At 35.7% G+C, this 14,702-nt stretch overlaps 1 protein-coding gene across 2 annotated transcripts in view; it reads left to right on the plus strand.

Annotated features, from left to right (window-relative positions):
- LOC146997289 (uncharacterized) overlaps positions 1-14,702 on the plus strand; it is a 330,931-nt gene that overhangs the window by 246,602 nt on the left and 69,627 nt on the right. The gene's annotated exons all lie outside the window — the stretch shown is intronic.

The raw sequence follows: 14,702 nt of genomic DNA on the forward strand, positions 1-14,702 counted from the left end.
CTTAAGGATAATATCGGTTCTCTGTTGCATTACTATAATTTACCTCAATCCAATGACCTTCAGGCGTGTGAGCAACAATTTCGTTGTGATAATTTCAAGAAAATTAACAAATGTGAAGACTGTTCTACTTCGATAATGGGTAAATTCGATTTCTTTTGCCAAGCAGAGAACGCGTATCATCAACGGGCAGTATCAAAGGAGTTCCTTGCAGTATGACCCTCGACATAACAGCCAATTTCACCATCACAGGGAAAAATTTAACTCAAAAATTTAGAGATAACCTCATTTAGACGCCATCCTGTGTTACACTTCAGATTCTGTATGGTGACAAAATATCATCTCTGAAAGATGCTAACTTTTTGCAAGGCTCCTCCCTAACTGCGCAGTGACATATTTATTCGCGATTACCAAACCAATTTTAGTTCGAATATCAGATATACAATTTACGAAATACTCGAATATAACTGACAAATGCCCTTCAGAATCACTTTCATTCAAAAATGTTTTCTTATATTACCGAAATTAATTTTATGCTTAGCTTTATGAGAAAACATTTACTATTTGTTTGAAACAATTGACACTTTAAATGATTAATCGTATTCTTGCAATGTTTACAAATCCTGTTTTTACATACTGGATATGTAACATACAATAATTTATTTTTGTTAACCCATTAACCGCTGGTGTTGCGTTCACGCAACGGTCAAAATAAATGCGTATATAAATATAACTACCTAAAATATTTTATACCAGCAGATGATTTTGTGTAGGGAATATTATGAAGATTATATCTGTAAAAAATATTTGCCTTCAACAATTCATTTTGTTTATAATAATTAATCTCATACTTTAAGCAAATTTAAGCAAAATTATCGACCGTGTATTTTTGCTGAAAATATTTAAAGAAAGAATCGCCGTCTTTATGAGTGATCTATTTTTAGTCAAGGTCACCGTTTATCAGAACATTACATCACTCAGATGTTTAAATTTGATTTGGAAAGGAAAGGAAAATAAGTGTTGCGCTGACGTCAGCAGGAAAAGGGTAGTCGATCTTCTTTTTCACTCATTCCTTTCGATGTTCTGGTTCATGTTCTGGTTGTTTAAAAATGCCTAGAACGAGGTATCTTACATTAGAAGAAGCCCTACCCTTCAAAGATTTTTTGATGAAGAAATAGATGATGATAATGTTAATAATGACCAGAATGAAACTGATATTGTTGTTGTTCCCCCAGAAATTGCAGAATCTGGTGGCGAACAAGAAAGGAATGGCAAGACCTAGTATATTCAGCATTCAAAAACCATTGTATGGAGATGGTAGACATTTTATCGTAAAGTCCGTTGATAACAAAAGACTTTGTTGTAAAGAGTACCATAGCCAGACTATTTATAGATGCGAAGTATGTAATGTAGCTTTACATCATGATTGTAATCAAGCTTGTCATGCTTGAATCTTTCCATTGAAATAATCTGTATTTGTAAAAGAAATACAATGTATATTTTAATATTAAATTAATTAAAAGTAAAGTGATTTGGTAGATTTATAAAACGTTATACATCAAAAATGTAATCCTGCGCTCCACTCAAAAGAAACATCACACGAGTACAATCCTACTCACTAAACATCCGTAGTCTTATTCCGCTGACGTTGCGCGAACGCAACACTCGCGTTTTCCACAGGTGAGAGCATTTTTTTTTTTTTTTTTTTTTTTAATTTTTATTTTCAATGTAAATTTATATTATAAATGCTTAATTTGATATTTGTTATTATTTTCATGAGAAAAGAAACATTCCTTGTAGTTTTGGCGATTAATGGGTTAATAAAGGTATTTTACCGTTTTAAATATGAAAGTCTTAAGATTCTCCTCCCCCGACCATAGCCTACTCACTTCCTCTGAGATTACACTTATTTTAGTATCATCTTTTCCTCTTTTTATCATTTTACGTCTCTATAATAGTTTTTATTTTTTAGTATTCCTTTCGCATTTGGTTATTAATGAGCAGAAACGGACGTTTGTCCCTGATGGGACATTAGACTCGAAACAGCATTTTTGTCGAAGCACTTATATCCGTTGTATTACTTTTCATGTTGATCACACACGATATTATCGCGCTGTACTATATTTAAAGAAATTATATGAAACATCCCTGGGTTAGGTGCTCATTTTCAGCCCGTTAGATCCTCGTGAATGGAAAAAATAAAAACTGGAGCTATATTCCAGGAAAACACTTTTCACAATAAAATGTTCAAATTGCTAACTTTTGCCTCTTAGTTCTTTTATTTAAAGAAACAAGTCTGGATTGCCATACTGCTGTGAAAATTATTACTATAAAATAATTTTGAAATTTTCCTATATATTCGCACACTATACATTAAATGCAGCATTGTTGGCACTGAAGTTTCCAATCTACGTTCGGAATTACGTTGCTGCAACGCATAGAAGTAATAAACATGCAGAAAAATTTTCCAGCTGTGACAGAAAACATTAGAAAACCACCGCTTCATCTCTAAGAGACAATGCAGTTCCATTCCAAAAATGAGAAATAGAACATTTCTTGATGCGAAATCAAGGAGAGTATATAAAGTTTTATACCGTATAAAAAATACTCGAAAACTGATATGCAAAAAACGAGCAATATTTTTTAATTGAAAGTACAGGATTCGTTTTGTTAATATTAAAATACAACCATTGCCATAAAAATTTGTGTAAAGAGAGAGTTGTCAGAATTAAACGAAATTTTACATATATAATTATTACTTTGATATAAGTAAGTGATTAGAAAATCAAAGAAAAGAGGATAATTTATTGCAGAAAAAAGTACACATGAACGGAAGTTTTAGTACTCTGTTAAACCACCTGTAGCGCGAATGCACGATGCAATACGAGCGAGCATTGTGGCATACAAGTTCCGTACGGTGTCCTGAGACATATCGTTACACAGTTGCTGTAAATGCGCCTCTGCTTCGGCTAATCTCGTCGGCTGTCCAACTCGCCATCCCAAATGATCCCAGATGGACCCGCTTGGTGACGAATCTGGGGATCGAGCAGGCCAGATAAGGATGGTAATGTGCCGAAGGCAGTCTTGTGAGATCCGTGCTGTGTGTGGCCGAGCATTGTCTTGTTGAAAACAGGCTTTTGGGTGCCCTGCCATGAGTGGCAACACATGTGGCTGAAGGATGTCATGGACGTACCGCTGGTCTGCCATTGTGCCATGGATCAATATTAGGCGTGACCGTGTATCGTAAGCAATGGCACCCCTTACCGTCACACCAACTGTGGGAACGGTCTGTCGCTGTAAAGCGGATCCAGGATTGAGGCGTTCACCACGAGTGCTCCACACACGAAAGGGATTGTCATCACTGGTCAAATTGAATCTAGATTCGTCGCTGAAGGTGACCTGGTTCCATTCCGTTAAAGTACAATCTTGTTGTGCGCGAAATCACTCGAAACGGAGGCGTCGTCGGGTGGGTGTAGTTGGCAGCACACGTAATGGGTGCTACTATACTGGATGTCCCTCAAACCAGGCGCTTTGCGATGGTTCGGGAAGACACAGGATTCCGTATTGAAGCAGCTGCCTGTGTCCGGATAGCGGCCAATGAGGCAGTTGGCTCTACGCGTGCATGTTGTATGATGTGACGGCCGTCTCGACGACTGGTCTGACCAGGTCGTCGCCCTGTAAATGACGTCACGCAGGCCCACAATAAAAATTAATGGAGAGCGGATTAAGATAGTGTCGAAACTCAGATACCTTGGCGTCATTTTTGACGAAAAAGTGAATTGGATCCCCCACGTGCAAAGCCTTAAACTAAGGACAACTGCAATAGCTCGACAAATGAAGATGTTCTATGGATATAAATGGGGACTGAACCCCCACATACAAAAGGTGCTGTATTCCACAGTGGTAGAAAGAATAGTCACGTATGCTGCGGCAGTATGGGCCCATCCAATGCAAGGGAGAAAGGTTAAACACACCTTAATGCCATTCAACGACCCTTTGCATTGGGTATTACCCGGGCCTATCGCACCACTTCAAGCGAAGAAATTAATGTGCTGGCAGGCTTACTGCCCCTGCACATCCGTGCTGAGGAGGAGGCGGCACGACAGCAAGTCTTACAACTAAAAAAATGGTCACATTTGATGAAGAAATTTACTCCCCTGAGGAGTATGAGGAAAGCTGCAACCCGTTGGATGTACACCCAGCGGCTAAAGGAAGAGGGGTATACGTCTCGGTGAAGCCTAAGGATAATAACCAGCCACTTGGCCTGACAGCTTACACGGACGGGTCAAAGTTGGACTAGAAAGTGGGCTGTGCCTACGCCGCCATGAGGCAGGGTTCATCATAGAAAAATGGAAGGGCCGGCTCAGACAAAACAACAGCGTTTTCCAAAGTGAAGCCTTGGCCATATTGCAAGCAATCCACTATGTACATTCCATAAGATGCAGGCAGGCCACAATAAAAACTGACAGCTTGTCAACATTACATGCGATATGGAACCCCGACCATCCCTCTGAAATTATTCAAGAGATACAGAAGGCCCTTAGAAATAATCCAAATTTTAAGATCACATTAGAATGGATAAAAGCACACGAGGGCCATGAAGGGAATGAAATGGCAGATCAGCTTGCAAAGGAGGCCACCACAGAAACAGCAATAGCAGAGACAGTTATACCATGGCCGCGTTCTTACTTTAAGCGTACGCTGAGATTGAAAGCCATGGGGAAGTGGCAATGTGAATGGGACGAGAGCAACACAGAGAGGAGGACCCATTACTTCTGTGGTTATGTGGACACAGACAGAAATATAGCAAACACGCAGCTCGCAAGGTTTATCTCAGGGCATGGTCCCTTTCCTGACATTTTCTACAAATGTGGTTTCTGCAATACAAGTCAGTGCGCATGTGGAGAACCGGGCTCGCCAGAGCATTACTTGGAGACATGCCCGCTGACTGAGGGTCTCCACATTAGACTACCAGATAATAACAGACAACCGTTCTGTAAATATCTGATTAAGCAACGGCACCTAATTAAAAAGATTGTGCAGCTAATGGACAAATTAGCGGAACTTAATCTGGATTTGTGCCAAATTGAGCTCCGTCACATAAACCGTATGTTATCCTCAAAATAAAATACCCTATGCAACTATAAGATTTAATTTCAGCAGTAAAAATTATAGACCCAGAATCAATGAGAGTATTAAGAATGTAAATATGTAAATAAATATAATAAGCTCGCGAGTAATACTATATAAATTTGCATGAGTCATACCTTCAACAAGCAATACAAACAGAAATGTAGAGTGGTGCAAGCAAGCAATGTACAGTGCATCCCCCTCAAAGTACAACGTAAATATGCTCAGTGCAAATGTGTTTATTAAGCAAGCGTGTTAATCAAGTGTGTTTTCAAGTGTACTCCAATTTACTGGCACACAGCATTATCACATATGTACCCGAAAATGTGCACTGTATACTCGAAAATGTGCATATAGGCCATCCTTAATATAAGAAATCTTATGCAATCATAAGGCCCAATGGTATCAGTAAAGATTATATATCTAGTATTTAAGAGAATACTCAAGAATGTAACTATGTAAATAGATTTCATAAGCATCGCTTGTAATATGTAATATGCTCCGCGTAAGTAAATATGTAAATATGATTGATGCAAAAGTATTAATCGAGTGCGTCGCAAATTGATTTCAGCATAAATAGTGCAAATATGTAATTAAGCCTCCTCAGTCTAGCAAGCAACATTACAAGTGTTGCCTCAATGTGGAAAGAGAGTTATGTAATGGTGTAAATATGTAAATAAGTTTCTATTGATAGCAAGCACTATTACAGGTGCAAAAACAAACGTTCACAACAGGATATGAATATAAAACTGCAGCAAATAAGGGATGTGAATATAAACTGCAGCGAATAAGTTTAGCAGGAACCCGAGGATGGACGACACTATGAATGTCTCAAAGCTTATAACACATGAACTACTACCAATGAACCGAACTAATAAACAGAAATCCAATGACTGTACTATATGTATCAGTAATTACAGACAATCATATGTAATAATCGAATAACAATGTAACAAACAGAATTATAATGTACTAGAAAGCAATATAATGTGCCAGAAAGAAAAATCTGTATGTAAAACCAGAAAATGCATGTAATCATATGAGTAGCCATTGTAATGCCATCTGTATATTATTTCTATGATTAAATAAATAATGTGCCCGGGCGGTAGGATGGAGTGAGCTCCCGGGGGCAGTTTTAGACAGTAGGACCGCCACCGGGGTGAATTAGGCGTTGGGTTTGGGCGCCAGGTGTGGGGCCCTTGTGTGGCTTCACGGCTGTTTTAGATAAAGGTGGACGTGGTGCTACACCAATTAACCTATGGTGGAGGGGTGGTGCCCACGTCCTCCGTCGCATGTCGCATGTCCACTGGGTCGAACACCTCCTCAAAGAAAACTCAGAACGGCCAACCTGACGAGCTGCTCGCCGAGCTAACCACCCAGCTTCCATCATCCGGATGATTCTCCACCTCTCGAACTGTGACAGCTGCTGATATTGGCTTCGATGGCAGCGTAACGGCATGTCAACCTCAGCGTTTCCTGAGTAAAATATTAAGTACACTCAAACAATTCCTAGTTCCGCTGATATGCTAGAATTATCATGCGAACCTGCGTAACGTGATCCGTCTCTCTGAAGTAGTGCCGTTCGAAGCCTGGGTGTGGCATTTCTTGACTAACTGCTGTCGTGTTTGAAGGAGCGCTGAGGGTGAGGTAAGGAGTGTGACCATTGCCACGTGGGTGGGGAAATTTCAACTCATTGGTCTGGAGGAGTTTTGATTTGCTGTCCTGTGTCTCGTGAGTTGATAATGTCTGCTGATTTGTTGTGAGGATATTATACAGCATTTTTTACAAACAGTAATACAATATGAAACTTAAGATGGATAAGATAAATTTATTTACACTATATACAGGTCACGATAGCATTTCAATATTCGCAAATTAGTTAGGAAAATTTGTATCAATCATATGAGCTACAAAGGGTCTTAGTGTTCGATTTTCGTCTAACAGTTCATAATGGAAGGTAGCGAAATAGCTCAGAGTATCGCACTCAAGGGCTTTCGTAAAAAAACCTTCATTTCTTCGATTGAGATATTTTTACGTCCAATTTGAGGTCTTTATGCAGCTGGTCGTTACGCACGTAATAGTGTGCATTAATTACCAGACGGAGAAATTTAGATTGTAAAATTTTCAGTTTACAGATGCTCTTATCCGTAACCACAGCGCAAGCAGATGAGGCGTAAATTAGGATAGGCCTAAAGGTTAAAGTATAAATAAGTTTTTCTTCTTCAGGTCCACTCTGGAATTTTTCTCTATCATTGAGAAGACACTCAAACAATCTCTGCTTACCTGTTTTATACCCCAAGAAGAACCAAGTTCAACGCCATCAAGTGGCATTACGCAATTGGCTATTTCTAACGCTGCATTTCTAAGCATTTCCATATTTACCCGACATGTATCTTCATGCCAAATCTCCTTACGATCTCACAGTTACTTCTTGGTGTGCAAATTTTTATGGCAATGAGTGTATATTGCGTTGGCATGTGGATGCCTGTTTCCAGAATTCCCTTTGTTGCTGTTTCCAGCTATGTGTTCTGTATGAATCTACAGATGTTGATGAACGCTTTACTCAGATTACCATATTGGGTTTGATTACCATATTGCGCACCAGTACATTAATTATAAAAATTTGCAATCACAGAAATAAAAGCAATAGATTTGTAAAGATATATATTAAGGCAAATTCCTTTCTATTATTAAATTGCATTAAATATGAAAATTATTTGAAAATAATTGTAGTATCAGTACATACGGATTTAAACTGCTCTGAAATTTTGTTTACACTGTTATATACAATTTTAGAAGCTATTTCTATACGCTCAGCATGTGAGGGTCCCACTAGCAATAGAGAATTAAAGTCGCTGGGCACTAGTTCCAATCCACGCGAACGAAAGGGCCAGCTGCAAGGGCGTTTTCTTGATTTTGACTTTCTGCATGCCTTCGTGATGTAACAATAGCATACTCGGAGCGTATTCGAGAGATCCTGGTTCGAGTCCCGGCTGCGGTATTGCTCAATTTTTATGTTTTCACTACGTGATCAGTGCTGGTGTTGTGTTGTACCCCGACAACATCTGACGCATACGGCGAATTCCATAGGTGTCTGAGCCTCCATCCTATAGCTCCCATGTTGCTTTCAAGTATTTCCACTGGTTCTTGCATCTGAAGACTTTCCTGTCCGGGCATCACTTTACCACAAGAGAAATGTTGCAGGCAACTATGACAGGCTGCCTTCCTTCCCAGGCGGCAGACTTCTATGAGACTGGACTGCATATACTTAACCGACGATATAACAATTGATACAGTTCCGATGCTTGTTATGCTGAGAAGCAGCTGAAATATAGCTGTATCTTTTGCAGTAGGTCTTTAAAAGTTATAGTGCTTTGTTTTTTTTATGGTGTGCGGGAAATTGATTTTTCAGATGACCCTAGTATTGTTTAAATAATCATCATCCAAATCAGTATCTAACCCATTGAAATGATCATCTAAATATAAATCTTCAAAATCCAATCAAATTCATCCGCTAAATTTAAATCAGCATCTAAGTCAGCTAAATAATCATAACTATCCAAAAGATATCATCATTTCAAACCATCATATATATATCATTTCATCATCATTGAAAACATCGCCAAATTAAGATAAATCATCATCGTTCAAATTAAATAAAAAAATCAGTATAATCTAAAGCTTCATCATCAAGAACACCATTCTCATTTGATCAGTATCTTCATCATCTAAACCATGTAAATGATCATCTAAATTTTTATCTAAATCACCAGAATATAGATTATAAAATTATCACCAGATAAATCAAAATTATCATCTAAATCATTTAAATTATCCCCATCATCCAAAACATATCATCAGGTTAAACCGTCGGTTTAACATCAGTTTAACATCGTCACTAACCTCATCGTCGAGATAGATAAATTATAATCCTCCAGTTCACCTAAATAGAAAGCAATGTAACCCAAATCATCTTCTTCTTCATCGTCATTTAACCATCGTCTCCACTGCCGAAACCCTCTAAACTATTCTATAGATCACTATCATATCAGCTATAAAATCCTCATCAGTCAAATCTATATCATCATCAAAATCATCTAAATATTCCTCACCACACAAAACACATCATCATTTTAAACCATCGGATCACTATCACCATCGTCAGAATAAAATAAACCACAATCACACAAATCACATCATCATTCCCATACTAATCATACGAAACTATATATCATCTACACCATCATCAATGAAGTCGTCAAATAAAAAAAAATCACCTAAATACAAAGTACTATCACCTAAACATTTATTACCATCATGCTCAATTAATCATATTCTTCATCACTATAACATATAATCACGATAACTTAAATAAAATATCATCAGCAGTTAGTGTAAATCCTAATCCTTAAAATTCCAGCTATATTATTTAAATCATCATCATTTAAATCAAGGTTTTTTTTTTTTTTTTTTGGTGTTTCGCTAGTATAACATCAAAACGAGCCACTTTCATTTAGATACATACATGTACAGGTAAAAGTGTTGGAGCTTCATTAAAGATTGCACATCTATAGCTCCCAATCACTAACCGAATAGAGCACGGACGGAAGCCCAGAAGAAGAATAAACCTGCTGATAGTTCTTTAAAGAGAGATTTAGAAGTTAGTTTTTAAGTGAGGAGGACAAAAAGGGAGAACGGTTAATAGAAGAAATGAAAAAAACTAGAAAAAGGGTCATTAGAAGGTAGTAGTAATATTGTAGTGGGTAAATCAATTATTAGCCCATCGGATGAGACCAGAACTCGAAACTTTGTGCTGTTGGGAAAGGAGGGAAATCTAATAAAACAGGTTTTACATCAAGCTTGTATAGAACACTAGCAGCTTCGTCTGGCTATAAATGTACCGGAAAAATGGCTGAAAGAAACACCAAACGGTAAATTTAAAAACAGCGTAGAATTTTACTCTGCAGAACAACTTCATAAAAAAAGTTATTACGTGTAACAAAACTACAATGAAATAAGCAATATCCCTTAATACAAATATTAATTATCCTAATAAATAAATTAACCAACTTCTCTTTGCAAAATCTTAAGAACTCAAATGGTATAAAGGAGGTTAAGAACTTTGTTTCCTAAAAAAATCACTCAGAACTTTTCAAAATCTTAAAAACAGTGAAATGAGCAATAAATAACACAAAATAATACAAGAAACAAAAAATTTCTTGAAAACAAAGTATAATTAATGATATTTTATCTTATATTTTCAAGAGAAAAAAATTACAATGAAATAAGCTATATCTCTTAATGCAAATAATTATTAACCTAATAAAAAATTAACGAACTTTCCGTTTAAGAAAAAAAAAATATGCAAAACTTTTCAGTATCTTACAAAAAGTGAAATAAGCAAAAAATAACATGAAAACAACTCAAAAAACATAAAATTCCGCGCAGAATTTTACTCTACAGAACAACTTTATCAAAAAAAATTAATAAAAATGTATTATATATATATATATGTGAAGAATTTCAATCATTTATGCTGTGTTTTTTTTAGCAGCACAAAAACGAGCAAGATTAAATAGTGTACTCAACAGCCAAGTAAGAACATATTTTAAGAAATTATTATTTTTTTTTGAAGAATCATAAATGTAGTCTTAGCTTAAATTATCAGATGATAAGTTTAAAAAATAGGATCCATTTATTATTATTCAGGCGAAATAGCAGTTACAAAAATCAGATATGCGGAGTAAATAAAAAAGAATTATTAATAACTTTTTGTATGAAGTTTACTGCATCGTAACATTTAACAAAAAGCCCCGATATTCCTTTTGCGAGTCTTTTTATAGCCTCTGGAAAGGCGGAGCTTCCAAAAATGACGTCAGCCAATCCAGTTCGCTTTAAATGTTTCGAGAACATTCTATAACTGTACGTGTAGAAAAGGCGGGAAAAACAACTTGACTACGGGGCTGTGGATTTAATTCCGCGTACTTTCAAATAAGAGCACGTCGCCATTAAAAATGAAAAGACATACAGATAGAATTTCAAGTGTATTCTTGATTATGGAATATTATTATTACATATATATAAATGACAATGAAATATGCCAATCTCTTAGAAACAGTGACATAAGAAATACGATGAAAACTTGTTGCCAAACCCATATTTCTAAAACAATGGTGTATTGGTGTGTATTTTAATTATGGCAAAGCACACTAGAGCTATCTGCCTAAGAGGAGGGATGCCTTGTGGAGGACTTTCTAAGGGAAACTTGGTCGTATACACGTGGGGAAAACCACGAAAACACCCATGCAGCCAGCCCGTTCGCGGGATTCGAACCTCAGACCGAACTACCAGTGTTCAGCGACTTTACCGCTCGGCCGCTGGTGCGCCCTAAAAGAATGAAACTATTCAAAATGATGCGATTTCATCAAAAATCTATCAACAACAATAAGACAGGAAAATTGTTTCCAAAATCACATTTTTAAAGATGTGAGATGTGCGAAGTGTACTCGGAAACTTCATTTAAAAATTTTTTTAAAAGTACAAAATATTATCAGTTTTCCAAAATTACTTTTGTAAAAGCAGTCGCAAGGATGAAAGTTTAACGTGTCCAAAAATCAAAGAAAAATAAACTGTACATTTTTAAAAAAAAATTTTTTAGAAAATATCCCTTTGAAAATGTGTTAAGCTCCATTTGTTAAATAAAATCGTATTTAATCGATTTATTGAAACAAGAAATATATTTTAAAATCGTAAAATATCTAAGTGCTTACGTTTCATGACGATTTGAAAATGGAGTGTGTAGAGTAAAATCTCGCTTTCCTATAGGCCATTATGTCTCAAAACGACGCGATTTCGTCACAAAACATAAAATTAAAAAAAAATTCGAATTAGAATTTCGAAACAATCGCTTCGAGGTGCACTGGCCCTTGTCTAGATACACCTATGTAGCAAATTTTGTAGCCGTGTGTCTATTAGCTTACGCGCAGTGCAAAGGAAAGAAACACACAGACAGACTCTTTCTTTTATTATATGTAGAGATATCATATGGCAAATTTGGAATAATTCTTAAAATAGAAGAAAAATATATGTAGAATAATACATCAAGTATACAATAACACATAATGTGCCATTATAATAAAATTATAATTTTGAATAAAGTGCTAAAATATAGGATAATACATGATGAATCATATAATAAAATTAATAAAATATAAGTATAACATGTAGAAGAGAATAAAATTGTATTTTAGAATTCATGATCTCAAATAGTTTTCAGTATTCATTAGGCAGAGTTCATAAGTCAGTAAAGTGTTCATGATTAGAGAGATCATAAAAAGTTCCTCGTTTAAGTTCATATATTTTACATGATTCATACAATATTCATAGCTCATTTTTGTCATGACACAGCAAATCAGTATCATGACTCACCTATTCAGTTCTAGTTTACTCTCACGACTCAATTTTTATATTTCATTCTGTTTATTATGGATTTTGCAAGGCTTTTTTTATTACGATCAGTAGAAATAAGTATTTGTGACAAAGATCGATAATTATCTTAAAATTCTACAAGGGTGAAAATTAAATATTTTGTTATATTTCGTCTGTTGTAGATGGGGTTACTCTGCATGGATTTAATCCAATTGTGTTAAGTTTTGGTGAATTTGTTTCATATTAGAATGAACATGTTGAAATTTGCTGATCGTTCTTTTGAATGATATATCAATATTTCTGGGTGCGCGAACAGGATACGTTTTCTTGAGAGGAGATGAGAAAAGATAGTGATCACTGTCTCCTTTCTAGCAGCATATACAGAAGTCAGTGTTTATTAAGTTTCTTTGACGAAAATAAACACGATATGGCCCATGGCCAGTAATATTACATGTTAAAAAGGATTTTGTACTCTTGGTGTCAGTATTGCAATAGGGATAGAACTAGTAATTTCGTCGACCTGTAGATGCGTTATTCCATTGTTCTTGGCATATTTGGGTAATTTGTTCTTTTATGGAGAATCGAAGATAAGATTTGGGAAATTTCGTATATAGGAAATTGCTTTCTTGATTAGGAACAGCTTCTTTGCAAGTTTGTCGAATGTTTCGTTACCGGCATTTCTGCTATGGCCTCTTATCCATGATATATGAATTTTTAAATTATCTGTTTCTTAGAGAGGTTATTGATGTCATGAGCAATAAAAGACTGATTTTCTGGGTTAGAGATAGCATAGATGGCAGATTGACGGTCAGTATTAATATTTGATTCTATAATTAAATACTTCAATTGAATTGTTTTTAGTTTTAGTTTTTATTGATGTTTTCATTTTTGGGTGTGATACAGCAGGAGATGTCTATTGTAAGGAGCAGGGCGCATTTCGTAATCCTCTGTGATGTATATGGTTTTGTTATAAGTAATATTATGGCGAAGTTGATATATTGTAGAATAAATTGCTTCTTGAATGGATTCCACATGGAGTAGAATAGTTCCAGCTAAGATATTAAGAGCAGTACTGGAGGTAGTTCCAAAGCCTCTGGTAATATTAAGCGTAAATTGTCGTTGTGTTGAGGTAAGAATTTTTTCTTTTCTTGTTGTTATAGGGAATGGCCAGATGGCAGAGCCGTATGTAATAATTTTGGTTATTACTGTACGATATAGTAATTTGGTGATATGGCGATTTAAACCCCAGTTTGTGCCATGCACATGTCGAAGATTTTGACTTATAGAATGTGTACGAATTTTAAGTTCTTTGAGATATTCGATAAAATTTTGTTTTGATGTATTATAATTTCCTAGGTATTTGATTGATTTAGTATGCTTGATTTTTTTTGCCATTTATTTTAAGAGAAAGTTGCTTAGTAAGATTTTGTCCAGGTTTATTATTTGTCATGATTCTAGATTTGGAGGATGAAATATCAAGTTTAATTTTCTTGCATTCTTGCTGGAATATGGCTATTATTTCTTGACAATTTCTTCGAAGGATTAAATGGGACCTTCCACTAATAACAAATGCGACATCATCGGCGAAAGCAGTAATTTTAGCAAAAGGAAGCCAGGCACTTTTTATAATTTTATTAAATGTAATATTCCATAATTCTGCGCTCATACATGCGCCTTGTGAACATCCACGAACTTGTTTTCTTCTGATTAAAGTATTATTATATAAAATGAGACTATGCCGATTATCAAGGAAATTATTGATAATTTGATAGATATTATAAGGACATTCAATATTTCTAAGTGCTTCTTTAATTGAGGGCTGCCATAATGAATCAAAGGCTGATTTAAGATCTAAGTTGATTATTGCGGAGTGTAGGTTATTGATTTTATTAACATTGATTTGGTTTAGGACTGCACTGGTTGCATGAATGGTAGATTTTTGCTGCCTAAATCCATACTGATTTTCATTAATGAATTTATGATGGTGAAAATGGTATTCAAGTCTTCCTATAATACAACGTTCAAGAATTTCTCCAAGAGCTTGAAGAAGGTTAATTGGCCGATAGGAATTAGGAATATCAGGAACTTTTTTCGTTTTGAGGAAGAGTGTGATTTGTCCTGTTTTTAAGCAGTCTTGAAAAATACAA

The sequence above is a fragment of the Stegodyphus dumicola genome, chromosome 5 (genome assembly GCF_044657685.1).
Source record: "Stegodyphus dumicola isolate Sdum_Otavi_A_Nest chromosome 5, ASM4465768v1".
NCBI classification, from domain to species: Eukaryota; Metazoa; Arthropoda; class Arachnida; order Araneae; family Eresidae; genus Stegodyphus; species Stegodyphus dumicola.